General features: G+C 48.2%; 1 protein-coding gene across 2 annotated transcripts in view; it reads left to right on the top strand.

Annotated features, from left to right (window-relative positions):
• The window catches only part of RMND1 (required for meiotic nuclear division 1 homolog), a 485,798-nt gene that overhangs the window by 153,900 nt on the left and 305,146 nt on the right, over positions 1–26,752 (top strand). The gene's annotated exons all lie outside the window — the stretch shown is intronic.

Here is a 26,752-nt window from a genome sequence, read left to right as displayed (position 1 = left end):
ATGGTTCATGGAAGTGGTTGTTTTCAGAACCAGTGTAATTACATTTTGGCTGGCAATACTGCCCCTTTTGCCACAATTCTGCTTCTTCATGTTATTCCATAGCTGCCAAGTTGTCCTTCTTCATGTGTGAAACCTTCCGTGAGAATTGGCTTTTTAGCCCCTAGGACAGTGTGTTGTAGATAAACAGAAAAGTGCTTGGTAGGTTAAACATCTTGTTTATTCAAGAGCTACAAGTCACTGCTCCTCGGCTCTGCAGTAGCTGCTTTCAACAGCCAATTTGACCTCATCCTACATGCTACGAGCTCCAACCACAACATTCTAGAGCTTACACATTTTAATGAAGCTGAACATACCCACAGAATTATAACATCTTCTTTTCTTTTTTACAGACTAAACGTGTGCAAAAATACAGTTGTTGACACCAAGGAATAAGCATCAAAAAGATGTCTAATACTATAAGGGAAAAGAACTATCTAAAATAAAATAGATGTTTAAAATATAAACAAATAGAAGAGAAAATCCTTAGGCATTGGACAGTCTATAGCAATCAACAGACCATATTAGCTAACAACATGATATGGAGAACTCACTGTAAACACAAATGCTTTTATTTAATTAAAAAAAATGCATTTCTTTAATTCAAATTCATTAAATGCATGTTAGGGCACGATTCATAAAGATAATTAAATTGAAACATATTTTCATAAAGTACAGACATAAATAAAACAAACATTAGATAAAAGTAAAAGTTTTTCAATACACATATAAAAATGCAGACAACAGATTTTTTTCTAATTACCACAAGCCTTTACAGACATACAAAATAGTGAACAAAAAGTAGCAATGAGATGAAACACAGGAGAAATTACAAACTACATAAAATGAACAAAACCGTGTGTTGTGAACATCATCAGTCGATAGTTGTATATATCTAAATCTCCACGGGAATTTTAATAACTGCATAAAATGAACAGATATGTATGAAATGAACAGCATCAGTTCACAGTCCTATTTATCTGTATCTCCACGGTACCTGTGTGGTACGGGAAAATTGTTGCAATGTTGACTCACAAGAGACATCCTAAAACCCAGTGTTATCATTGACCATAAGATTTACCTAATTAGAACCAATTTTCACAGTGTTTTTCACATTCCATTATTAACACCCTTGAACTCTAACTGCATTACCACAGTCCTTCTCAGTAACCACTGGATTGCCACAATACCCCCCACCCATTAGGTATTTTTTTTTAAATACAAATTCAGGCTTTTTGACGCGTATGACAAATTGCTCAACCTGTTTCCCAACCTGTTTCCCAATATAGTCAGATTTCTGATTATTTTGAGCTTTGAACAACCTCATCCAAACCATCTTTCGGAGCCCCCTTCTTGAGCCTCCTAGCCATCCATGCAGGCAAGAGAATAGACATTGGCTGATGACCTATTAACAATTCAAACAGGGATACCTTTGTTACTGAATGAGGAGTTGTACGATAGAATTGTAACCTGAATCTGACCGATTCTTCTATGCCATATTTGTTTTTCTTTGGCCCACATGATACAATCATTTAACAGGCAGCTTATGGGTTCTACTAGACAAATCTTTTGTGGATGATAGAGGGAGCTTCCGAGATGCTTAGTACCAGATTCTGCCATAAAATTAGACATGTCTGTGCCTACGAATTGAACCCCATTGTCTGAGACTACAAATTCTGGGAACCCCTCTCTAGAAAAAAAAGCCTCCCTCAAAAATTCAACTGCTTTCTTATCCATGGGATCAGGTACATACCATACTTCAAGCCACTTACTATAGTAATCCAATAAAACTAATGCATAACAATGTTGTGGTGAGAAAAATTGAAAAGAATCAACTATATATCACACACACCCACCACCACCACCTACAACGCCACCTCCTCCTTGGAAAATCAATAAAGTTGTTGTGGTAACGTCACAGTCATACTGACTGCGTTGTAAAGGCACTACGATGTAATGCCTACGTTGTAATAGATGTTTCCCTTCATCTAGTTCAACCTGATTGTAAGCTGATGCTAGGTCATTCTTAGAAACCCATTTAGCTTCCCAATTTCCCCAACAACTGACCGATATTGGGAAGAGGATGGGAGTCTATCCAAATTTCGTTATTCAGGCTGCGCAAGTCCAGACCCCCTTAAATCTCCTTTTCCGGGCAACCACTAAAGGTGAAAGCCATCATGAGAATTCAACAGGTTCAATCTCATACCTTTTGTCTAATAACTTTTATTTCTTTTTCTAAACATCTCTCAAACTAAATGGGAGATTACTTTAACTTTTATTGCTTCTTCCTTGACCCTGATTTTGTGTCTGAAGCTTTATTCTTCCTTAAAGTATTGACAAAACTAGACAGAAAGTTTGTGGAGCTGTATTTTCCTTGACCGCCATTACTTGATCTTTGGGATCGGGTTTAAGGACAATACCAAAGAATCCTTGGTGAAACCAACCCAGTTTGTTCAGACCTTTGACAGCAACTTAAATTTTGCCTTGAATTTTTCAACCCCTGAATTCTAAAATGTCCTCAATAAAGCTCTCTAAATCAATTGTACTGCCTTCAAACGAAATAAGGGACGTATCTGGTGGAAATAATCTCCTATCACCCCACTTCTCATGAAAAAAGGTATGAGGTGATTATAGTGATTTGTGCACTCAAATCTACCCATGACTTTCAACACTTATCACCAACCATGATGTTAACATCAGGATCCATGTATTCAATTGAATCACTCTTGAAAACTCGCTTCTCTGTGACTACTAGAACTATATGCTGAAATGTGTGTTTACATTTTTACATTGATCCTCCTCACTAACGCTGTTGGAACCATCCTTGATGCTTGCAACTTTGGTGGTGTTGCTGCAAGCACTTTGCAAACTTTTGCAAAATTTCCCATTTTAGAACAAAGCATATGCATTACGTTTTTGGTAGGGTATTGTTTTCCAACCTATTGGATGAGGCGGATTGCCAAATCTAAAACATATGTTGCACAGTTGAACGTCAACTCCTATTTCCAATTTCTTCAACACCTCTTGAAATTCATCAAGTTCCTCACCATCAACCACTTCTAGTGCAGGAAAATGTAAAAAATAAAAATGTTTACACCTTTGAACCCTAAAGAATTAAGTTGTAGAAATGTTTTTCTTTCAGGTCTAAAACGAGATGCTCCAATTGCATCCAAGTAGATCTGAAATGCTTGAAACCATTGTTTCCACTGAGTAGGAGGAAGACCTGGTGTTGCTAAAAACAGAGGTGGAAGAGTTACAGACTGCATTTTAACAGACTGCATATTAATGCCACAGTAGTACTTCCTTCTATGGAAATATATGAACAAACAACCTATAAACACAAACCTATATTTCACTACTTTTAGTTTCAAATGCTTCTTATTGTTTTTATAAGGTACACACATCAACAAGGCAGGTATTCCCAACCATGTAACAGGAAATCTTCCAACTGATAAACTATTTCACACCCCTAATATTCCGCTCTCGCGAACACCACCATAGCTGGAGTAAGGGTAAGATAAAATAAAATACGGTCTATGACCTTCAAGGGGCTCATGTGTCTGTTTCAGTCAGCTATCTGCTGTTGGACAGCAAGCTCAGTGCTCGCAGCCTATTGGGCATGTAAGGCCTCTATTGTCATAGCTGAGATACTCCAGTATTAGATCCCACGTTCTCGTAAACGTATCCGATGTGTCTTGATGATCACATGCTATCTTTTCATAGGCTAGTTATTGCCATTCCTTTGTAACCTTAATGTGGTATTAGGGATGAGATCTTTACCCCAGTTACTCTGTATGGTCTGTTTTGGTGCTAGAAGAAGGTGGGAGATCCTCTTCCCTTTAGGGGAGTTGTGGGGATTTGTGTTCTTTTGAGGTAGTCCCAGTAGGATTGATACAGGGTCCCTAACCAGGGATTTCCCTTGAGAGGTGGCTATGGCGGTCAGGACATCCTTCCAGAATTGGTCTAAACATGGGCAAGACCACCAGAGGATATGATAAATGATCCCCGCCCCTCCATATCCTCTCCAGCTTACCCTCGGTCTGCTATCGTCCATGATGTGAAGCTGAGCTGGGGTTTATTGCCATCTGTAAATAATCTTATAAAGTGTGGAAGCCCTGTTCATGATCTGCAAAATTGGCTGTGCTGGTGTGGATGGTCTCCCATTCTTTATATTCTAATGCCACGCCTAGGTCCTCTTCCCACGCTATCTTGTAAGGAGGGCGTGGCTGATGAATGTTGGATTGCGGGGTGTTGTAGATTTGGGAGATCAAGTGGTGGGATGTTGAGAGGCCTGTAGGAAGTTCACTAGATATGTGAGGGGTCTCTTGGTCGCTGCTTTCAGAAAGGGGTGAAGGGCCAAGTCCCTGATTTGCAAATATTGGAACCTCTCTCTCTCTCTCTCTCTCTCTGTTTCTCTCTCCAGTATATGGTATGTCTGTTTGATATTTTCAACAGTTCAGATGAAACCCTTGTGGACTAGGTTTCTGAGATGAAAGCAGCCATTCGAGAACCATGTCTGAAACTGGTGTATCTCCAGGCAGGGGGAAAAGTCCCTGTTCCTGTGTATAGGACTAAGGGGGTTGGAAATGTAGTTGCCCCTTTATATCAAGAAATGTATAGTGCCTCGACCCACCCTATGAAAGCAGGTCCTAATCCTGCCCTGTGCAGAGTGGCCCTCAACACCCTAACATCCCACCCACACCCCTAACATCTCGCTCTCGTCAAAGGCTTTTGCCTCATCAAGGAAAAGCAGCATCTACCCTCAATGATGCTGATATTTACACACTGCAGTCATAAACTCAAGTTCCACTACAGGATCCCTTAAGAGGGTGTTGCTCAGTCTCCAGGATCCCCTTTTGCATGCTGCATTGGTGTTAGGCCAGCATAGGGTAACCTGGACCAGGCTGTGATTCAAGATAGTCTTCAGCTTTTAAAATACTTCTCCCATTTGGCCCAGCAATCGTTGATCCAGGAGGAGATAGTCAATTCTGGCATGAATATTATGTGCCGCAGAAAAATGGTAATAATCAGTTTCTACTGGGTGGCGATAAGGACCTGCGTCGGTCATGCCCAGTTCATCGAGGGTTGCCTTAACAGCTGCTGAAAGAGACCCTGTCCCTCCCACTCTCTGTTGGTACTAGTCTAGTGCTGCCTGCATGACGCTGTTTGGTCTCCCCCCGATTAAGAGGGTATGTCGTGTGGCTCAAGTGAATTTTTGTGCTAAGGGTATCTAAAAGGCTTCTTGGCCTGTGTTCAGGCAGTAAATGTCACCGATCACTATGGGGATACCCTCACCAGTAACCATCTCCCCCAGTCGTCAGTCAGAACCTGTTCGTAGAATTTTGTGATGTCCCAAAATAGGATTGCCACCCCTGCTGTCTTTGTTGGGGCCCAGGCATGTATTGTAGCAAGAAGACTCTAGATCGAAGCCGGTTTAGGTCTCCCTGAAGTATATGGCTCTCTTGGAAGAGGCATATATCTGCCCCGGATCTCCTCAGTTCCCCCTGAATACTGAGCTGTTTTGTTGGATTGTTAAACCCTCTAAAGTTGTACGTAAGCACTTTCAATGTCAGTGGCATGTGTATTCAAATCAGTTGAGCAGGCGTCATTGATGTGGGTCTCTGGTTGTGCTAGGCGAACAGGCTGCCCTGCATGTGTGCCTGGTGCTAGGTGGTGGTGTTGTGCCCCTTAATGTATCCCAACTTACTAACATAACGTTAAACATCAACACTGAATAACTAATATCGAGTAGTAATGGTGGAAGAGCGCCTCACACTAAGGCTCAGGTCCCTACTTGACCTTCGTGCCACAGTTGGGAAGTGTGTAATAGTCAAAGGTGAGTAACAGGCTTAGGGGGGCATTCCAACCATTACCCTCCGGGTTTCCTCCAAACCAAAGAGCAAATGAATAAAGACAGCGGAAATCCTTATCTAGGGCCTGGTGGCGCAATCCTCAAGGTGCCTCAGTGGTGTGCTATGACAGGATTGCATCGCGCCCCTCCTCCTGGGACTCACAACTCTCTCCAGTAGCTCGTCACAAACGCCAGGATGCTCTCCTTGCTGGCTCTATCTCCTTGTCATTTGGCTTTCGAGACCGGAGGCCACCCAGTACTGTGGACCACTTCTCTCATAACTGGAGCTTCTCTGGCATGTCCCGGGGACCCAGTGAGTCCTCCTAGGGAGGGGGAATACCCAGAAGCTCCTCCGCTGCCTCTAAGGAGGGGAGGGACCTGGCCCTGCTCTCTCACTGTAAAAGGAGTCCTAATGGGTGGCTCCACTGGCAGATTTTGGAACAGCAGCAGTGAGTCACCGTTGAAGGAGATCTTGCCCCCTTCTTGTACCTTTGTCATAAAAGTCTACTTGTCTTCGAAAAAGTGGACCTGCATAAGGGCGTCTGAGGGTGACCCTCCATGTTTGCACCTAGAGCTACTAGATGCGTTATGTCAAGGCGGCTGCGTGGATGTGGTGGATCTTCCAGTATTGCCTCGAACAAGACTTGAACATATTCGGGGAAGGCTGCGGAACCCATCTCTAGGGGAACTGCGGATGTTGTTCGGGCGGGATTTGTTCTCCAGATCTTCACACTTATCTTGGAGGTGCAGGTGTTGTTGTTGAAGGAGTAGTATTCACTTTGGATGTTTCACAGTCATCCACCTGTCCGTACAGGCCTTTCTCCACTTCCTCTACTTGTCACCTAAGTCGGAGATCGGCCTGCGTCCTTAATGAATGTCACTCCGAAGGTCAGTCTTGAAGGTAAAGATCTCATCCTTAAAGTCTTGTAATGCTGCTAGAAGGAAGTCCTTAGTGACTCTAGGGTCTCCCGAGGTGGAGTCGAGGCTACTGTCTCCGGTTAGGGCATTATTAGAAGTGTTTGTCCTGGGGCGGCAAGTAGAGGACTGCTGCAGCATGGTCTTTATAGAGATCTCCTTCCATCGTCTGCCTCCAGTCATGGTTCGCTTAGGCAGGTCCACTACTCGGTGCCGCATTGATAAGAGTCCACTGGCAGGCCGCGTGGCGTAGTTCACGTGTTGAGAGGCGACCCAGGGACCCGACTAAATTGATGTATTGTCTCCTACTGAAGGTGTCCAGTCCCTCTCGGGTAATTGGTCTGTGCCGATGCAGGGTCCCTCTATGATCCAGGGGTCTTCCTCAATGCAAAAGAAAGCTTCCCAGACATACAGTGGTAGCAAGGGTAAGCCAGGTGACCCTGAGAAAACTGTTCAATGGCCTCCGAGGTCAGGCACCTCATCTCAGGCCCACAGAGCCAAAATGCATCCCTGCCAGGGTCCACAAGACTCGGTCCACACCCCTGCACCTCCCCATCCTACTTCATATTAGAGGCCAGGGTCAGCTTTGGAGCACATCAGTGTCCAAGGGCCAATGCTGTCCCGCGTGGTTGGCTGCTCCTCCCCAGTGCAGTTCCGCTTAACTCCGTGCCACGGTGTGGCGATATCTAGGAAGCTGTGCCGGTGTTTGCGGGCTGATGCAAGACCACTCCAGTATTTCGGCCGGCGGAGGACTGGCTGTGCCTACACCAACTTTACTGTCCAGTTCGGTCCTTGGACTGCGTGGGGCTCGACTTTGGCGACTGTGGCTGTTCCGAGACTGTTGTCTTTCTACCTCGTGAGATATCCTTATGCAGTGATTGTTAAGGGGAAAGGCATTTCCTGCAAGAGACGAGAGTCTGGAACTGAAGTCAAGGACCCTTAACCCAACTGGTCATGGAACAGGAAGCGCGCAGTTGGAGGCGACCACTGCAAATTTGCATTTTAGTGAATAAACGATACACATTTAGTTGTCGCCGGCTGAAAGGATTATATTAATAGGTAAGTTTTTTCTTGTTTGAAGAAGCCCTGTGTTGTTATTTTCCTATCTAAACAGAGTAATAATAAATTATAAGGCTGTGCTCATTTTAACATGGTGGACAAACACATTATTAACCCCTTAACTTCTGAGGCAAGTTATCACGTTGGCAAGTTATTTTATGTGCTGTCGTTATTGATGCTCATCTGGTGTTGCTGTTAGATTTCTAGTACTTTGACAGACTGATATCAACTGCACACCAAAAACAAAAAATAATTACATAATTACACAGTTGACAAATGGTTGTTAGCGTTTAAACACTGGGATCACCAGTGCCCTTAGGTGTTCTTTCGTTCCAGTTTTATGAGAGCATTTAAGGATAGTTTAGAACTCACTAGGTCAGGGGAAAACTCTGATATGAGGTTGTCCTGAGTTCCAAAGATGTGTCCTAGTAGAAAGGGTGATCGGAATCTGAACAATGCATGGACAGTGTCAGTGTGTAATGAAAATTTTCCTAGCTATCGTAACGGAAAGTTTCAATTCTATTAAGGACTCGGAGGCGAGGATTATGCCTTCTTTCTCCACTTTAATCATACAGCAGCACAGAAAGAACAACAAAGACTACATTTCCCATGAACCATAGGGAAAAAAGTAGTCAACAACATTGTGTCAACAACCAATCAACAGAGAGAAAAATGTCCAATCAGAGCCTCTCCAGTTACTGATAGTCCCTTGTTAGTGTCCAGATCTCCTCTTTCGAAGCGCGAAGACAGCCCAGCACTCAACTTCAGGAGTCCTGTTTGTGGGTATCCGAACCTGCAACAAACAAGGCAGTATTACCAAGGGGAAGACACCACCCTAGGTAGCAAACCAGTAAAGAAACCAATGTAAAGGTAGTTAGAACATAACATCAAGCACTACTTCCTTCGGCGTAAACATGAAGGAAAGAAGTTACTTACTGTCATACGGGGAGGGGTTTCCTCTAAGAACACCGGGCGGGATAATCCTCGCCTCCGAGTCCTTAATAGAATTGAAACTTTCCGTTACGATAGCTAGGAAAATTTTCATTCTATGTCAGGACTGGAGGCGAGGATTATGCTTGTTTAAAGCTTGCCCACAACCAGATGAGCCATATTGAGAATTGGCTTGAAGTAAAACTTCTTGAAGGTGGAATCCGAGGACCAATCCGCCGCATTGAGGATATCCTCCAAGCGGGCACCCAGACCAAACGCCTTCGAGGCCATAGCCCCTCTCGCGGAATGCGCCCAAAATGCCGGAGGCTAATACCCGCCTCTTGCATCACCCAACGCACCCAACGGGCGATCGTTGGGGAGGAAACCGCCTTAAAGGGTTTCCGGAGCGCGATGAGCAGCTGACGCTCCCCCGGAGGACGATACTCCTCCGTCATCTCCTCGTAGGCCTTGAGGCAACAGACCACGCAGAGCTTTGGAGAATCCGCGAAGGCCGGGTAAGAGACAACTCTTGTATTGCACTTTGTCCGGCGGGAAAGGGTAAACGTCACCCCATCCGGAGTGAAGATGCGACCCGAGATATCGAGTGCGCGCACATCCGACACCCTACGACAAGAGATCAAGCAGAGCAGCATTGCCAGCTTCGCCGACAACTCCTTACGGGATAGAAACCTATTTGGTTGCCAAGACAGGAAGAGATTTAACACCTGATTAACATCCCATAGGGCCGAATACCGCGGTTCTGGAGGTAGGGAAAGTCGAATGCCCCGAAGGAGCCTGCAGACCAAAGGGTGTTCACCCACCGCCGACCCACCAACCGGGACGTGGCCCGAGAAAATGGCTGACCTGAAAGTGTTAATGGACCTATATGCCAAGCCATTAGAAGCCAGATGCGCCAGAAAGTTTACAACGTGGACCACATCCGTGACCACGGGATCGAAACCCCGTCGCAAACACCAACGGGACCATCTGCCCCACGCAGATTTGTATCGTTTAATGGTGCTATCCGCCCAGGCTTTAGAAAGGAGCTCCTCAGCTGATCGCGAAAGGCCCGGGGCTTGCCATCTACCCCGGAAATCCTCCATGCCATGAGCCACAGCGAGTTCGCTGACACTAGAGGATGAGGATCGCCGTACGGACCCGTGAGGAGATCCGGAAACCGGGGGAGTAGGATCAGAAAATCCCAGGAAAGTTCCAGAAGAACTGGAAACCACACTTGAGACCTCCACAGAGGCGTGATGAGTACTAAGTCTGCCTTCTGCCTGCGGACCTGAGCCGTTGTCCGGGTAATCATAGCGAACGGAGGGAACGCATAGCCCCGATCCACGCTCCAGTCTTGGAGAAACGCATCCGTGGCTGCCGCCCGAGGGTCGGGCTTCCAGCTGAAAAATCTCGGCAGCTGGTGGTCCAGGCGAGATGCAAATAGATCCACCGTGAACGGACCCCAAAGCCGGCTGAGGGAGGCAAACACCAACTGATCCAAATTCCAGAGGCTGTAATCGCGGAAGTGGCGTGATTGATAATCGGCCTCCACGTTGTCTTGGCCCGGAAGATACTCCGCTGTGACCGATACCTGACTGTCCAGGCAATACTGCCAGAAGCTCGCCGCCAGTTCGGAGAGGGCTTTCGACTTGGTGCCGCCGAGGTGGTTGATATAACGGACAGCCGACACGTTGTCCATTTTCAGAAGTACACAAGACTGCACTGAGTCTCTGGTCCAACATTTGACTGCAAACGAGCCGGCCAGAAGCTCGAGACAGTTGATATGTAATTTTTGTTCGTCGGGAGACCACAAGCCTCCCGTGGAGAGATCCCCGCAGCAGGCGCCCCAACCAAGCCTGCTGGCGTCTGATTCGATGATCAAATCTGGAACGGAACCGAAGATTGCTCTGCCGTTCCATGCCTCCATGTGTGTTAACCACCACCAGATTTCGCTCCGAGCTTCGTCGGATAGACGGATCTTGTGGGAGTACGAATACCCTTTCCGCAGGAAGTACGCCTTGAGGCGCTGTAGGGCCCTGTAATGGAGCGGACCCGGAAAAATCGCCTGGATAGACGCAGATAGAAGACCTACAACCCGGGCCAACTGGCGCAGAGAGACGCGCTGTTGAGATAAAACGCGACGCAACTCGTGGCGAATCTTCGTAAGTTTCCTGGACGGCAGGCTTAGAGTAGAGGCCCTGGAGTCGATGACGAACCCCAAAAAGGTAACGGACTGAGCCGGCTGAAGAAGGGACTTCTTTCCATTGATCACAAACCCGAGGTCCTGGAGCAAGGACACCGTCATCTGTAGCTGGTCGGCTAAAAGGTTGGGGCAGGAAGCCATCAGGAGGAGATCGTCTAAGTAGACGATTAGCCTGACCCCACGAACTCTCAGGAATTCCACCACTGGTTTGAGCACCTTTGTGAAGCACCAGGGTGCGGAATACAGCCCGAAAGGGAGGGAAGTGAATTCGTAAATGCGATGGCGCCACTCGAATTGAAAGAAACGGCAGTGAGGCCGAAAGATAGGAATCACCAGATAAGCGTCCTTCAAGTCCAAACGTACCATCCAGTCGTGAGGACGAAGAACATCCCGCAAGAGGTGAATACCCTCCATTTTGAAATGGCGGTAAACCAACCACTCGTTGAACTCGCTGAGGTTTATGACCGGACGCTTGCCTCCATCGGACTTGTCCACTAAAAAGAGATTGCGGAGGAAACCCCTTGGGTTGCGTGTTGCGAGAGATATAGCGCCCTTGCGAAGCAAGGAATCGACCTCCTCGTCCACCAGGAAAGCGTAGTGAATTGAAAATTGCATAGGGCGCGGGGGTGTCTTTTGAACAGGATTTCCGCAATATTCTATGTGAAACCCCCTTATAGTCTGAAGAACCCATGCATCGCGCGTGAGGGATGACCATGCCCCGTAACAGCTTGCCAGACATCCCCCTATGCTTTGTGGGGAAGAAAGGGTAACACTCACCAGAGTTTGCGTTAGACGCTCCTCCCCTGTGACCTCTGCCTATGCCACGGCGTCCTCTTGTGGGGTAGAAATTTCCAAATTTTGACTGGTCTTGATATTGACCGGAGCCTCTCTGGTTGGCTTGATGATTTTGTCGACCGGTCGAGCGGCCCCTTCCTCGACCGGCCCCTCGAAAAACCCGAGGGAACACTTTTTTAATGGTGGACTGCGCCCTGTCCAATGACGTAAAGGTGTTTACAAACTTGCCCAGTTCCTTGATTAAGGGCTCACCAAAAAGGCCCCCTTGGGCAATCGCCCCTGCTTCGGAATCTGCTAGGTCACCCAGTTTTGGGTCAATTTTGATTAGAAGAGATCGCCGCCGCTCAGTGGAGAGGGCACAGTTGGCGTTGCCTAGGAAGACCACTACCCGCTGAGTCCAGCCTGAAAGCGTTTCGGGAGATATCATCGAACCTGAAGCCTTCGCTTCTTCAGCCATATCAAGAATTTTTGTGGCGGGCCCCAGGGCGTCCAAGAGCTTATCTTGGCACGCCCGCCACGACCTATCTATGCCCTTTTTGGGGTCTCGAATAAATTTCTGCAGGAACGTCAGCATTCTCGGGTCAATATCCGGGGTCAGGGCAACTTTGCCCTCCAGGGAAGGACGAGGACACTCCGCTCGGAGACAGTTGCGGGCCTCCTTTTCGAGCGGGCGCCGGATATGCTCTGCGACGTAAGTCGCCACTTTGTCCGCTGGAACCCAGTCTGAGGAGCGAGGATGGACAATATCATTGGGGTCCAACATGTCGGAAGGTGTAGGAGGTGGCTGTAGGTCAGAAGGCGCCAAAGGGACCTGTGAGGGTCGGGTCGGAAGCCAAGGTCTAGACGGGCTGGCATCCGGATCCCCTGAAGGACCTGGAAGTGCAGGGGAGGGAGAGAGGTTAAGAGCTAGCGAGTCGCAGGTACCTCCATAGGATGGCTATCAATAAAGGCCTGTTTGAGCCGCTCAAAAGCGTCCACGTCCACACCCGGGGCACAGGGGCGGATAGGAGGGGGAGGACCAGAAAGGTCTTGGACATGGGATGGTAGAGAACTTTTGCGTTCAAGGCGTAAAAATGCCTGCTCTATTTTTTGTGTCAGCCTGTCCTCCAAAGGAGAGATGGCCTGGTCCACTGCCCTATAAATAGAGGTATCCACTGCTTCATAGAAAGCATCGCCCCATGGCATATCCGCCAGAGGATCCTCCTCTTCATCCTGATAATCACCGTAAAAATCCATAACAGGTGGAAGGGCAAGAAGACTTTTGCGCTGCTCTCGCAAGTAAGTTGTTACAACTGGGTGACAGTTGAGATGTTTACACGTGGTCAAACCACAATTTCATGCAGGGTGACTAGCCCTGAGGGGACATAAAAAGGCTGGCAGACACCAATTTTAAATTTATGCAGGTAACTGGGCTGGATAGTGTCCCCCAAAGCAAGCCTAACGGCAAAAATACAACCTCCAGAGAGGCGTCAGCACACTCGTGCAAATACAAGACTCGAATCCCTTTAAGCACCGGGATACAAGCGTCAGGTATGCAAATTAGGCCCGTGAGCGAAGAAACAAGCTCGCGGGCCGGTACAGACCAAACTCGGTGTCTCTCTCAGCCCAGGCTCCGGTGGCAGTCGAACGCGCGCGCGTCTCTGGAAACTGATCAAAACCAGAGACGCGTCGCGTTCAAACACCGCCTCTCGTGCCCCCAGGCGGCGGGAGGACCAGAGCGCGCCAGCACCACCGCGTAGGAGTGAGAGATGACTCTCGGTCCCGCGGTGAAGAAGAATTCCAATTGTACCAACAAAAAAACCCCCTCAACTCTACAAACGGGGGAAAAAAGAAATGAAAGCAAATGCTGCAACCAGCAAAGTAATCGAAAAAATTACCACAGCAAACGTGTCAGACTGACGATAGGATCCGCTATAATTTAAAATAACAAACCTTGTCACAAGACAATAGATTCAAGCAATAAGCCCTGATAGGGCACAATATAGCAGCAAAGCAGTCATAAAAGCACATAACAAAGCCCCCCAAACAGTAGAAACCCTTAGGGGACTTAACTGGCTGCGCAGCAGCGAAGAAAGAGGAGATCTGGACACTAACAAGGTACTATCAGTAACTGGAGAGGCTCTGATTGGACATTTTTCTCTCTGTTGATTGGTTGTTGACACAATGTTGTTGACTACTTTTTTCCCTATGGTTCATGGGAAATGTAGTCTTTGTTGTTCTTTCTGTGCTGCTGTATGATTAAAGTGGAGAAAGAAGGCATAATCCTCGCCTCCAGTCCTGACATAGAATTCATTTTCTGGTTCTACTTTTAGTGATAAGATGAGAACCAGCATCTAACTGGCCCATCAGAACCGAATCTTGTGGAGAGTGCACAGGAGGAAGAATACTAATAAGCTTGTAATGGCTTTTAGTATAAAAGAAAGAACAAAGGCAGAAAACAGAATTTAAAGCCGAAATCATATCCTGTAAGGAAAAGAAAACAGAAAACATGGAAATAGAAGTAAAATATAATATAAGAAAACAAATCTGAAACCCACATTGCATGGCATAAACAGAATAAAGTTCCCACATGTGTAAATATATGTTGTGAAACTTCAATATCAATTAAGCAACTATATGACGCTGCTTCAGATACTTTCACCATTGGTACATGACAAAATGAAGCAAACAGGGAATGAACTGCTCCACCACAGAATCTTGCAAGTAAGTTGGAAGCTTCCTGACTCGCAGAGGTCTCTGACAACATTGTGTATTCTGACGACAAGGTACATCCTGGTTATTAACATTGACACTCCGATAGTTTCCCAAATTATCACCATTTGGTCCCACAACTCTCACTTTCATTCATGTGAGGATTACCAAACAACCAGTGATCCTGCGCTAACATGTAACCAGAACACGCACCTCCCTCTTCACTCCTCATGGGAGATTTGTCACTTGAACAATATTTATCCACCCTATGCAAATTGCATCTTTCCCATTGATCACCACATGCCACTGATGGACCTACTTAACTTGAAAAGGACAACATTATTTGCTCAAACCACTTTGCAAATGGCCAGACCTTACTTTGACCCAATCCCCTTTGTGAATGCTCGACTGACTCTTACTCTCACCAGGAACACAGGGGCGAAAACTCTTGTTACTGACACTTTGTCCTTTCCTCTCGTCCAACTTCCTTATCCAAGAAGGTAATAGATTAGTTGAAGATTTTCTCCCTCTCATGGGAACAAAAGGCACCACACTGGTGGCAGCATTCTCAGTGATGCGATAAGCCCACACCAAGTCACAGATGGCTTCCTCCACATCCATGTTATTGGGTAAAGCTTACTCAATCGCACCCTTAACATGCGGTTGACTCTTTCCACAAATCCATTGGCTTGTGGTTTATAAAGTGCAGTGCGAGAGTGCTTGATTCCACAAAAATCCAAGAACTCGCTCATCTCTCCAGAAGTCAACTGTGTGCCGTTTTATGTTATAGGAACAGCCGGGTAGCCTTCCCCTTTAAATATTTCATACAAAACTTTTATAGTAACTCTGGCAGTGATTTCAGGTAATAAACGTATAATCAGCCACATGGAATGAACATCCATTAGAACAATACCAAATCTCTTGGTATGTTCAACTTCGCCATGGGACCAATGAAGTTGAGACACACGCTATGCCACACCTGTCTAAGATCATGAATAGAAATTGGTAGAGCTTCTGTTCCGACCTTCAACCTCTTCTCACATGCACTGCATTTGCAACACCATTCAAACCAGTCAACCACCTCACTATACATTCCCGGCCACCAAAATTCACATCTGAACCTCTTCTTTGTTACTGTCTGCCCGAGTGTCCTTTCATGGGCTGTGACAAACAATCTCCTGCGGACGCCAAATGGCAGGACAATTTTATCTCCCTGCATAACAATTTGGTCAGCAACTGTCGACAATTCATCCACTACTGCATTAAATGGCCTCACAGTGTTAGGCAAAGTGATCTCCCTACTCCTACCTTTAAGATTGAGATTTAATACTGCTTTCAAAACCTCATCCTTCTCCATAGCAACCACCCACTCATCTGTACAAACAGCACCACGACTCTACCGGACCACATCTTCCACACTGGCAATTGCCCTCTTCCCATGCACACTTAGTCACCCCTACCTCATCCACACTCTTCCAATCCAAGGGCAGTCGTGACAAAAATCTGCTTGCACATTCTGCCAGCCAGGTATAAATTCCACCTGAAAGTTGTATTCCTGCAAGCTGGACCCAATCGAGCCAGTCTGGCAGACCCTTTCGTTGCCCCACTTAATGACATTTTTAACAGAGGCTTCTGATCAGTGCAAAGAATAATCTTGCGTCCCCACATATATGTTCTAAAATATACACCCCAACCACTGCTAAGCTCAACAGCAGTCAGAGTGTTTGAAGCAAAAGCCACCGTTTTCTCAGAGGAACCCACATTTTGAGACAATACTGCTGCAGTGCCTATGTCACTTGCATACAGCGTCACAGTAGTGTTGCCATTAACTTCTGTTGCCCCGGTCCCCATGAACAATTTGCACCCTTCCTCATGAGCATTTTCAACAGTTCAGTTTTACTTGCAAATTTTTTTACAAGCTTCGGGGGCGCTTGAGAGCTGGCAAGCAAGATGGCTGCACTCTCATGAAGCTCTGGCAGCCCAGGACCATTTTTTTTAAACATACTTTATTGATGACCAAGACAGCAAATCCAATGCAATGAGTATTATAAAGAGACAGTCTTTTTTTGCACTTACAATAGGTACAACATATAGGTTGCATGAATCTACCATACATTTTCCGTACTATTCAACAGGAAATGAAGAACACATGGTATCTGGTGACAACGTGAATATCAGATCATTGCAGTTATGGCAGATAAAACTACATCATAAAGCTTTTACATTTCCAATTAACATGAATAACAGATTCAACCATGGCCCCTCCCTCCCTAACCCTACCTACCCATACTCCTGGTCAGCCGGTGTCTTTAGTTTCCATTGTAATCTAAGGGGGCATGCCAGTAGTGCAATTCTGGAGGGTCTGCAGTGACCGCGGATTATAATGTTTTGGTCTGAGTCTTGGAACCTAATGTGAAAGAGTCGCAGAGTGACTGTGTGTTATGGGGATGGGGTACCCTGTGGGGGTAGTAAGTCAAGTGATTCGAACTCATGTAGCATGATCTCCCATTCCATCGAAATGGGTTGCTTTCGGAACCCCCTCTCTTCTTCCCTCCGAAGGGCTGCACCTTCAGCCTTTCCCCATTGAATCATGTCATCTTGCCAACTGGAGATCGCTGGACACCTGGGGTATTCCACCTCATGGTGAGGGCTCTTACTGCCAATATGAGGGCCAAGTCTAGGAATCTCAGTCGTACCTTCTGAACTTTTGTGCGTCTACGAAGACCCATGAGGCAGTTCAGGGCGGCGGATGAGACAGGGATTTGTGTGACTTCGCTCAGGGATCGATGAACTCCCTTCCAGCAGCCCCGAAGGCTGGGGCAGGACCACAGCATATGAAGGAAGTCCGCCTCGTCCCCTTTACAGCGGGGGCAGCAAGTCTGAGATCGGCGAGATCCTAATTTCGGGAGTTTGCCGGAGCCCTGCGAAGAGAAGTCTGAGTGGCTGATCTGGCTAGAACCAAGGCACATAACTTCGAGCCATTCCTCGGTGTCCGCGGGGCTCTCAAAGAAGTGAGTTTTTTTTGTCATAAATAACTTTGAGCCTAGCAGGGTATTGAAGTGCGTATTTGAGTTGCGCTTTCTGGAGTTTCTTTTTTACCGCTTGGTAGGAAGATCTCTGCTTCTGAACCGTGATGGTGTAATCGGGGTACAACGAAATGCGGTGGTTTTCTAACTGAATCAGTGCTTTTCCCTCGCTTTCTGTAACAACATATTGTGGTCCCTATAATTCAGGACTTTCACTATTAGTGGGCGAGGTGGTGCGCCTGGCCTTAGCGGCCCGGTTGGTATTCTATGGGCCCGTTCAACACAAGTATGGAGAGAGTCCCTCCGGCACTACATGGTCCCTGAACCATGCCTCCATGAATTCTGCTGCCTTAACACTCTCACTGCGTTCTGGTAGGCCAATGATGCGGATGTTGTTGCGTCTATTTCTGCCCTCCGCATCTTCCTCCTGATCTAGGAGGCCTGTCATCTGTTGCTGTAGCTGTCGTAAAGTTATGGAATTTGCCATGACTCGAGGGTCTAGGTCCTTGAGGGATCGTCCGTGATCCTTGATGGTGTCAGCCAGTTTTCCGTAGTCCGCCCTGAGTAATGTAAGGCCTGTGGTGAGCGTGCCAATCTGTAGTTCGAGTGCTGCCCTGGAATCGCGGATTTCCTTGAGAATTAGATCCAGCTTGTCGGCTTCACTCTCCAGCAGTTCTGAGGATACGGCCCTTGGTGAGGAAGGCCGACTGGAGAGCTCTGCCGTGGTGGAGGGGGGGCCCGACCCCTGCTGGCCATCTAGCGTCTTCGCCCTGACTCTGCCCATGATGCGAGCTCACCGTGTTGGCGTAGAGTGGTCTCTTCCAAGTGGGTGATTATAAGAGGTGTTGGCGGGACTCCGTGCGGCTGTAGGAGTAGGCCCAGACCACCCCTTAGTAGGCCGTGCGTGTATGCCACTGTCAGAAATACACCGTCTGAAAAAGAGTCAGGTGGCTGGGGGGGTCCTGCGAAGGAAACGGCGAAAGCACTCTCCCCGCAGAGTTGCAGTCGGGGTTGGCAGACAAAAGGACCGTACTATAGCTGACAAAGTCAAGTAGGCTAGTGCAAGTCTCGAAGCCAGGTACAGACAGCTATTGGTCCGGGAAAGGCTGCTTGGTGATGGTGCTGTCTGATTTCGTCTAGTCATGCCCCTCCCAGCTCACGCACAGCACCGTGGAGCGCGGCGGGGTCTCCTAAGGTCACCCCCGCCGGTATGATGGCCCTGTGCTGGCGATGCAAGCCCCACCTCGGGGCGCGCGTGAGCTCACTGCGGCACGTCAAGGACCAACGTCGGGTAGTGTGGGGCTTCCGCAGTGGTGTCGCTCGCTGTGGGGGGGGAGAGGCCTGCAGTAGTTGCAGGGTGAGATCGGGAAAGTGTTCAGTCTCGCCGAAGGGGCTGCCGGCCCATGTTTAAATCTTCGGAGCAGCCCCAGACTGTGAGGGGAGACTCAGCGGCGTGCCCTGGCAAAGAGATCAGGCATGGGGCGAGATGTCCAGGCCAATGCGGGCCAATGCGGGCGTGGCAACTCACCGCATATATCCCTGATGGATCCTCCTGGTGCACCGGTGCGATTCTCCCCGCCGCCGGGTGTTTCAGGGGCGGCACAGGTTTCAGGCCGTGCGGCCGTCCTCAATTGCCTTGCGGGGGTCGCCGCGCGGCATGCCTGCCCACCCGTGGCTCTTGTAAGAGCTGGAGCGGGCCACACGGGGGATATGGCGCTGTTTAGGGGCAAGGGGCATACGGCTGTCACAGTGCTCGGCCAGGTTCCACAGCACACCTGATACCTCTGATCTCTGAGCGGGCTTCGCTCCGCGGCACGCAGGGCCGCCTGCGTCGTGCGCGAGCCCGCATTCCACTTCAGGCCCAGGCCTCGCCCGATCACAGCGGCGAACCGGCCTGGATTCCAAACCCTTCTCCGTCGCAGTCTGGAGGGTCACTCAGGGCACACAGCAAAGCAGGGGACTCCAGCGCATCGGTATTGATATACCCGGTCGTCCGTTGGCCGGGGAAGGCGGCACAGAAGAAGTAAAACACCCCCGAGGGACCGGAGCTATACCAAGACTCGACCCCCATATTAGGTCCCCCCGGCAGCCCGGGACCATATTCTGACACAATCCTTACCTAAACGGTGGTAGAAACCTTGCAGAAGCTGCAGTCCGGTGCGGATAAGGCACCAAGGCGGTGAGCGAAACCTGACACCGAGTGAAGCTGCATGTACTACAGCCGTGTGAGAAAGAATGCGGCCTGTGGCTTGAGGTAATGACTGCCACCCCTGCTGAGTAGTGAGTTGCACGGAGGCCGTGAGAGCTGTCTGGCCGCGCTGGGCAGCGATCCCTATCGTTTGTGTTGCCAGACATTGGGGATTTGCCTCCACGGCGTTTGACTGGGGAGTGCGTCCCGCTCCCTGCAACGAGGAGCTTTGTCGAGAGGCGAGACCCGCCTTGGTGAGCTTTAACAAACTGTACACCATGACTGAACCGTCCGCGCATCCGTTCCCCGTGGATGCTGGAGATTGCTGAGGGGGCAGGCATCCCTATCCTACAAGACGCCGTTGCGAGTGCTGTTTCCCTGAGGCCGCTACGAACAAGGGGCTGCTGCAGCTGCGGGTGACGGCCTGCGAAAGCCTGAAACGTATCCTGGACCAGATGGGGAAGGCCTACTCAGCGAGTAAGAGGAGCTCCAAGGCCTGTACAGTGGTGAAGGAAACGGTGAGGAGGGGGCTTGCAGCCAGAAGCGGACGAGGAGTGCCTCCGACACCTCTCAAGGGTGAAAGGTGAGGCCTCCTGCTGAGGCTGCGCCTACCTACCAGCTGGCTGAGGGATTGCGCTGCCGAGCTGGCCCTCGAGAAATTAGAGGGCGCTGCAAAGCTGTAAAAAAAAAAAACTCACTGTGGAAAGGGCCCATTTAATGCCCAGTGCCCAAGGCCTACCATTGCTGCAGGGAGCTGGGAAAAGCCTGGAGTGACACCCTGGGTATGAAGAGCGTGCAATCACTGGAACTCACTGGGCACAACGAGTTGCGCAGCAGGGCATGAAATAAGCAGGGATTGCTCCACTCCCCAATGGCATCCCTACCCCTCGGTGTAATATGTAGTGCCTATTGTACACATACAGCAGCACAGAACATGGGCGCACGGAGGGCAAGCAGGCAAAACTACAGTTTGAGGCACAGAAACCTGCCTCTAACACTGCTGAAGATAGCGAATCTCACTGCGAGGAGGACAGTCCACCCTCATTCACCTCGCTGGACTCAGACATAAAATCCCTCCTCCTAACCATGTGGCAAAAGCCTCACATCCATCGAATCTAAAGTGGACGCAATGAGTACGCGTATAGATTTCATAGCATAAAGGCTGGAGAAACATGATGGCTGTATAACTGAGGGTGAGCAGCGCATCTCCACCCTCAAGGACACCACCTCAGCAGGCAGATTGCGACTCCAAGGTATGGAAAAACTCCTGAAAATTATTGCAGCTAAAAGTGAGGACCTGGAGCGCGATCGCGCAGAAATAACTGCGTGGGTGTTCCAGAGTCCACTGCCACGGGCCGCATGGAGGAATATGTTGAATGATTGCTGCTGGAGCTCTTCGGTGCGGAGGTGTTTTCCAAAGTGCTGGTGGTAGAGAGGGCTCATCGCTCACTCTCTGCCAGACCGCCTCCGGGTGCACCTCCCTGCTCTATACTGGCGCGCCTGCTTAATTATAAGGACTGGGACGTGGTTTTGAGATTGGCAAGGGACAAGCGAGAACTTGTGGACGAGGGGAACAATATCTCTATATACCCAGACTTTACTATTGCCGTGCAAGAAGCGCGAAATAAATTTATGTCTGTCAAACGCAAGCTCCAGCAAGCTAATATATCATACTCTATGCGCTACCCTGCTCGTCTCTGTGTCCCATATCAAGGGAAAATAAACATATTTGATACTCCATAGAAAACTCAGGACTCCCTAAAAACCATAGGACGGCGGGCACCCACCACCCGGGATGATGATCCTGATTCCAGAATACCATCTCCAGCCCCAGAAGAGGAGTAACGGAGCCTTTCGCACAGATTGTGAGGCCATACTCCCCTAATGGGATTGCAGGACTACCTTATTGCATGCCTGTCGTGGCTGCGACCTTAACCCCACTGGAACACTCATAGATACCTCCTGCTTGGATTCATGTCTACGGCGCTGTTGAGATCAGCTAGACTTCCACCTAACACTAACTTCCCAGACACCCTCGCACCAGCGAGGCGCAATGCAAGGCTTCCACGGGGTTTATTCAGGCGCATATCCCCATTGGGAAGTCCCAGGACAATGCAATGGTTTGACTTGGATCTCCTTCCCCTCTCTTTCTTCCCTGTGGAGGCCTATCTTGCCAGCTCCCTGTTTCTACTCTTTTATTTTCTTGTCCCTCTTCTTCCCCTGTCCCTAACCCTTAATTTCCTTTTTCAAAGCTCCTCTTTGGAGCATACCCCACTTTTGATTGTTCAATGAGATTTTGGGTGGTTAATGTTCGCCCACGGGAATTTACCGTGGGTGTGGGTGGGACGGGGCAAAGGGACTCTATTGTTGTATACAGCAGCATTGCACGTCACAGTCCTGTTTCTGCTCAGAATAAATTGGGCACAGACAATCACTTCAGTTTGAGTAATAGCGGACTTAGCAAGTCCTTGCAGTCAAAAGGGCACATTTGGATCAGTAGATGCACCTAAACTGAATACAGATCTTGTCTATAACTTTCTGACATGGAACGTACGAGGTATCCGAAATCCCCGCAAGCGCAGGCAAATCCATAGCTAATTTGATAGGCACAATGTGCAAGTGGCAATGCTGCAAGAAACGTACCTAGATCCTAAGACGCCACCCAGTTTTAGAAGGAAATGGTCTGCATACAGATGCTTTTCATCCTACTCAACATATGCCAGGGGCAGGGCAATCCTAATCGAACGTAAAATCATTTCCGATTGGTGCATATCAAGACGCGCAGGGCAGATGTAGTGTAATGTGGGGCAGGCTGGTGGATCATTCCGTTACGTTAGTAAACTGTTATGCCCCAACATTTATGATGCTACTTTTTTCGACAAACTCTGTGGCACATCCTGGATGTTGGCTCCACCTACCTCAAATGGGGAGTATACTTCAATGTAGTACTAAACCCCAAGATTGACTGCTCACATGCTATCCCCTCTCCGTACTCAAAAGCAGACAAGCACCTCAACGGTATTATCACAGACCATCAGCTATTTGACGCTTTGAGGTCCCTTCACCCTACGCGAAAAGAGGGCACCTTCTATTCTAGTGTCTATTCCAGCTGGTCCCGTGTGGATTTCTGATTGCTCTCGAAAGGCCTAATTACATGGCTGCGAGACACGTTGCATTTGGCGCTCACTTTCTCGGACCATTCACCTGTATTGAAGAAATTGTCTCCAATAGGGGATGTATCCCCATATCACTCCTGGAGGCTCCAACCCACCACGCTAGTAGATGACTGCTTCCGCGAGGAAACTCACCAGGAAATTCTTAAGTTTTTTCCTCGAAACATAGATAGTGTCCCTTTGCTGGCTTGTGTTTGGGAAAGCTTTAAGGTCACTATCAGGGGCCTCTGTATAGCAAACGGAGGGGGGCTCTTGCGAGATATCAGACTTTGCACAGATTGGATGGTGACATTAAAAGAGCGGAGGACTGTCAGACTGCTGACTCGACCCCTCAGCAGCGGGCACACTTCAGCAAACTACTAATAGAATACTCTGAAGAGGCAGAGCCGAATCTAAGCTCCACTCTAAATATCACAATGCCCCGGCATATGGGGAGGGTGAACACCTTGGTAAGGCCTTAGTCGAGGCAACTTGCATCCCTAGATTTGTCAATCAGGTTCTAGAATTAGTAGACAGGGACGGCGCTAGGCATACTGACTCATGTAAGATCCTCAGCATCTTTGCTGAATACTGTGCTCAGCTATACAGAACACATAGCGGGAACCCACCTGACATTGCTTCTTACTTGAAAGACATGGCCCTTGGCTGGATCGGCGACTCCCGTAGAGAGTTTCTGGCAGACGATATTGAGGAAGATGAGATACGGGCTGCCATAATGAACCTGCGCTCAGGCAAGGCCCCCGGCCCTGATGGTCTGCTGCAGACTTTTATAAATACTATATTGACCAACTAGCCCCTATCCTTAAACAAGTCTACGAGGATGCCAGAGAGAAAGGCGCCCTCCTCAGGACGATGTGGCAAGCCATGATCATTTCCCTGCTCAAACCAGGCAAGGACGCCACCACATTCGAGGCCTACAGACCCCTGTCACTAATTGATTGCGAGACCAAGATATTGGCTAAAGTTTTAGCTAACAGACTGACACTGTGGATGGAGGGACTGGTACTGCCAGATCAGGCGGGCTGTATGTCCGGGAGAGCAACTTTGCATAATCTGCACACCATATTTGCGCTGATGCATGATATAGATCCGGAGTTATCAGCTGTGTTTTTTATTTTTTTAGATGCCACAAAAACGTTTGACTCCCTGGAATGGGACTACATGTTCATGGTACTGGGCAGAATGGGCCTCCCTTTTCAATTTTTATGATGAATAGCATTACTTTATTCTCAACCGGAAGCCATCGCACAGATTAACGGCCTCTACTCCAATCCGTTCCCCATTTCAAGGAGCATCCACCAGGGATGTCCTCTCTCTCCTCTACTTTTTGCGTTGGTAATTGAACTGCTTGCGGCCAAACTCCAGGAACATCACAGAGAATATGCGATACAGTACTCCTCAAGGCAAATACTAGTCTCACTGTACGCAGACGATATTACTCTCTATATCCGCAAGCCTCACACAAGCTTAAACCCTATCCTCAGGGAGTACATCCGCTTTGGCACCCTGTCAGGGATCAATATCAACTGGGGCAAATCACAGATATTCCCCCTCACGTCCAAAACCACCAAATTCCCCCTATACTACTCCCTAAGCTGGTGTGATTCGGAAGTAAAAAACTTAGGTGTGGTGATAACTCGAGATATAGTGGAAACACTCTGGGCAAACGACGGCACAGCCATTGAAGTGATTACAAACTGGATAGCCAGCTGGATTACACTGCTGCTATCTCTAGCAGGCAGAATCTCATTATTGAAGATGATTATCCTACCTAAACTATTATATTTATTTCTTAACATACTCTTATCATCCCGTTCCGTCCCTTTTTCGCACACTTTGGTCGCTGCTAATTAAACTGGCACGGGGAGAGTGCAGCCCCGGGTAGGCTGGCAGACTGACAACCATTCTCCCAAGGCGGCTTCGAAGCACCACACATGGAACTATACTTCCTATGTGCCCAAGCCCATTATGCAATATACTGGCTCCATCCACCACCATTCAAGCCACATCTGGTCATCAAACAGGGATATATGGCTTCCACGCCCACGACCTCCTTCCTAGGAACGAGAGTCCGCGGAGAAGGGGTCGCCCATTACACAGTGACCTGCACCAACCTAGCATGGGAACGGCTAGTCAAGGTATCAGGTAAACCGGTGTTGTACTCGCTGCTGCTGCCTCTCCCATATCTTTCTCTTGAGCCAGTCACCCGTGAGACCGCGTGCCAGGATATGCTCCGAAAAAGAGGCCAGAACACTTAGGGGTGACCTCTACCATGAGGGTATTTTTAAAGACTGGCAGGCACTTCTGAGTGTCGAGAACACCACACCACTAGAGGTTTTCTTATGCATCAGGCCTAGGCATGAGGACAGGGCCAACATCCCTAGTTTTGCTGGGGAACCTTCCACGCCAGACACTCAGCTTACTATGCTGAATATGGCACATACTGTATCGCACTGCATTGCTAGAGAGACCACAGGCACAACATGACGTTAGGGAGGCATGGGACCACGACTTAGATGAGCCGCTGACAGATAAACAGTGGGTGTACTTCTGTATGCAGACAGGGGCCATTACAACAAGCAGTCGACCGCTGTGATAGGTGCCGGCAGGAGGGAGCGGGGTTTTTAAACCTAGCATGGCAATGCGGGGAGGTACATAGCTTCTGGCAGGAGGTAATAACAGCCCTCTCCACGATGGTTGAGTCCCCTATCCCTATGTCACCGGTGCTTGTGTTGCTTGGCTACACTGCAGATTTATTAACGCCATTTAAAAAGCTTGTTGCAGTAGGCCTATTACTGGCGAAGCGAAAGGTTGCATGCAGATGGGGCGGGCAGAGGGCGAGTCCCTTGGTTTAAAGACTGGCTCTCAGATATTATATACTGTAAAGAGCAGCTGTCGACTTATGCAGAGTTCATACCAGCCTCGTCCTGCCCCAGAAATGTTTGGAATCCCCTATTAGCGTATCTGCGCAAAAACTCAGATTGACAGACTGCATGTGCCCGCTCAGATAGCTAAGATCAGTACCACAATTAATGCTTTCCATGTTAAGGTAAAAACAAGATCTAAGTAAATAGTCTGCTAGGGATGTTCTATTTTATGTAATTATTGAAGGATTGCTGTATTTGTTATCTTGTACATGTTCCGGGTAGGCATCTATGCTTTTTCAACACTGCATGTGAATCTTATAATCCTCTGTAGACCCAAGACATCTGTATGCCCATTGACTGTGCTTTGCTCTTTTTGTTCTGTTTTGCTCCATGTGCCTGCTGTATTATTGAAAAAACTCAAGCTTTGAGTAATACTCGATTAGACCTAGAAATGAACGTAACTGGTCTTTACTACAAAGAACTGGAGCCAATCTTATTGAGGCAACTACATCTTTTTTTGGTTGAGTGCACACACTATCACCAAAAAACATGATATCATCCTGGAAACAGATCACAATCTTTAAATCTTTGAAAACTTACGACACCATTCTTTGAAAAACACTTGCAGCTGAGGATAGCCTAAACGGCATCCTGGTGAAGTGAAAAGTTCCTTCCATTGCAATGAATGATGTTAAGTGTTTAGAAGAATCATACAATCGATTTTGGTGGTACGCATGCCGGAGAGCCACTTTGGAAAAATACTTTCCACCTTGCACCAGCTCATTTATATTAGGCAACCGAAATGTATCGGAAACTATGTTCTGATTTAGACTTCTCAAGTCAACACAGAAACGCAATTTGTCATCAGCCTTCTCAGTGATGACTACTAAGCTGTAGTTTCCACTGGTTCTCTGACCCCATTACCCAACATTTCGTCCAACATTTTCCTTACTTCATCGCTCACTATTATTGGGACCCTCCTGTCCTTAAGCTCAACTGGTATGGCCCCTGGTCTGCC

The sequence above is a fragment of the Triturus cristatus genome, chromosome 4_1, assembly GCF_964204655.1.
Source record: "Triturus cristatus chromosome 4_1, aTriCri1.1, whole genome shotgun sequence".
Classification (NCBI taxonomy): domain Eukaryota; kingdom Metazoa; phylum Chordata; class Amphibia; order Caudata; family Salamandridae; genus Triturus; species Triturus cristatus.
This window is presented reverse-complemented; position numbering and strand designations above follow the sequence as displayed.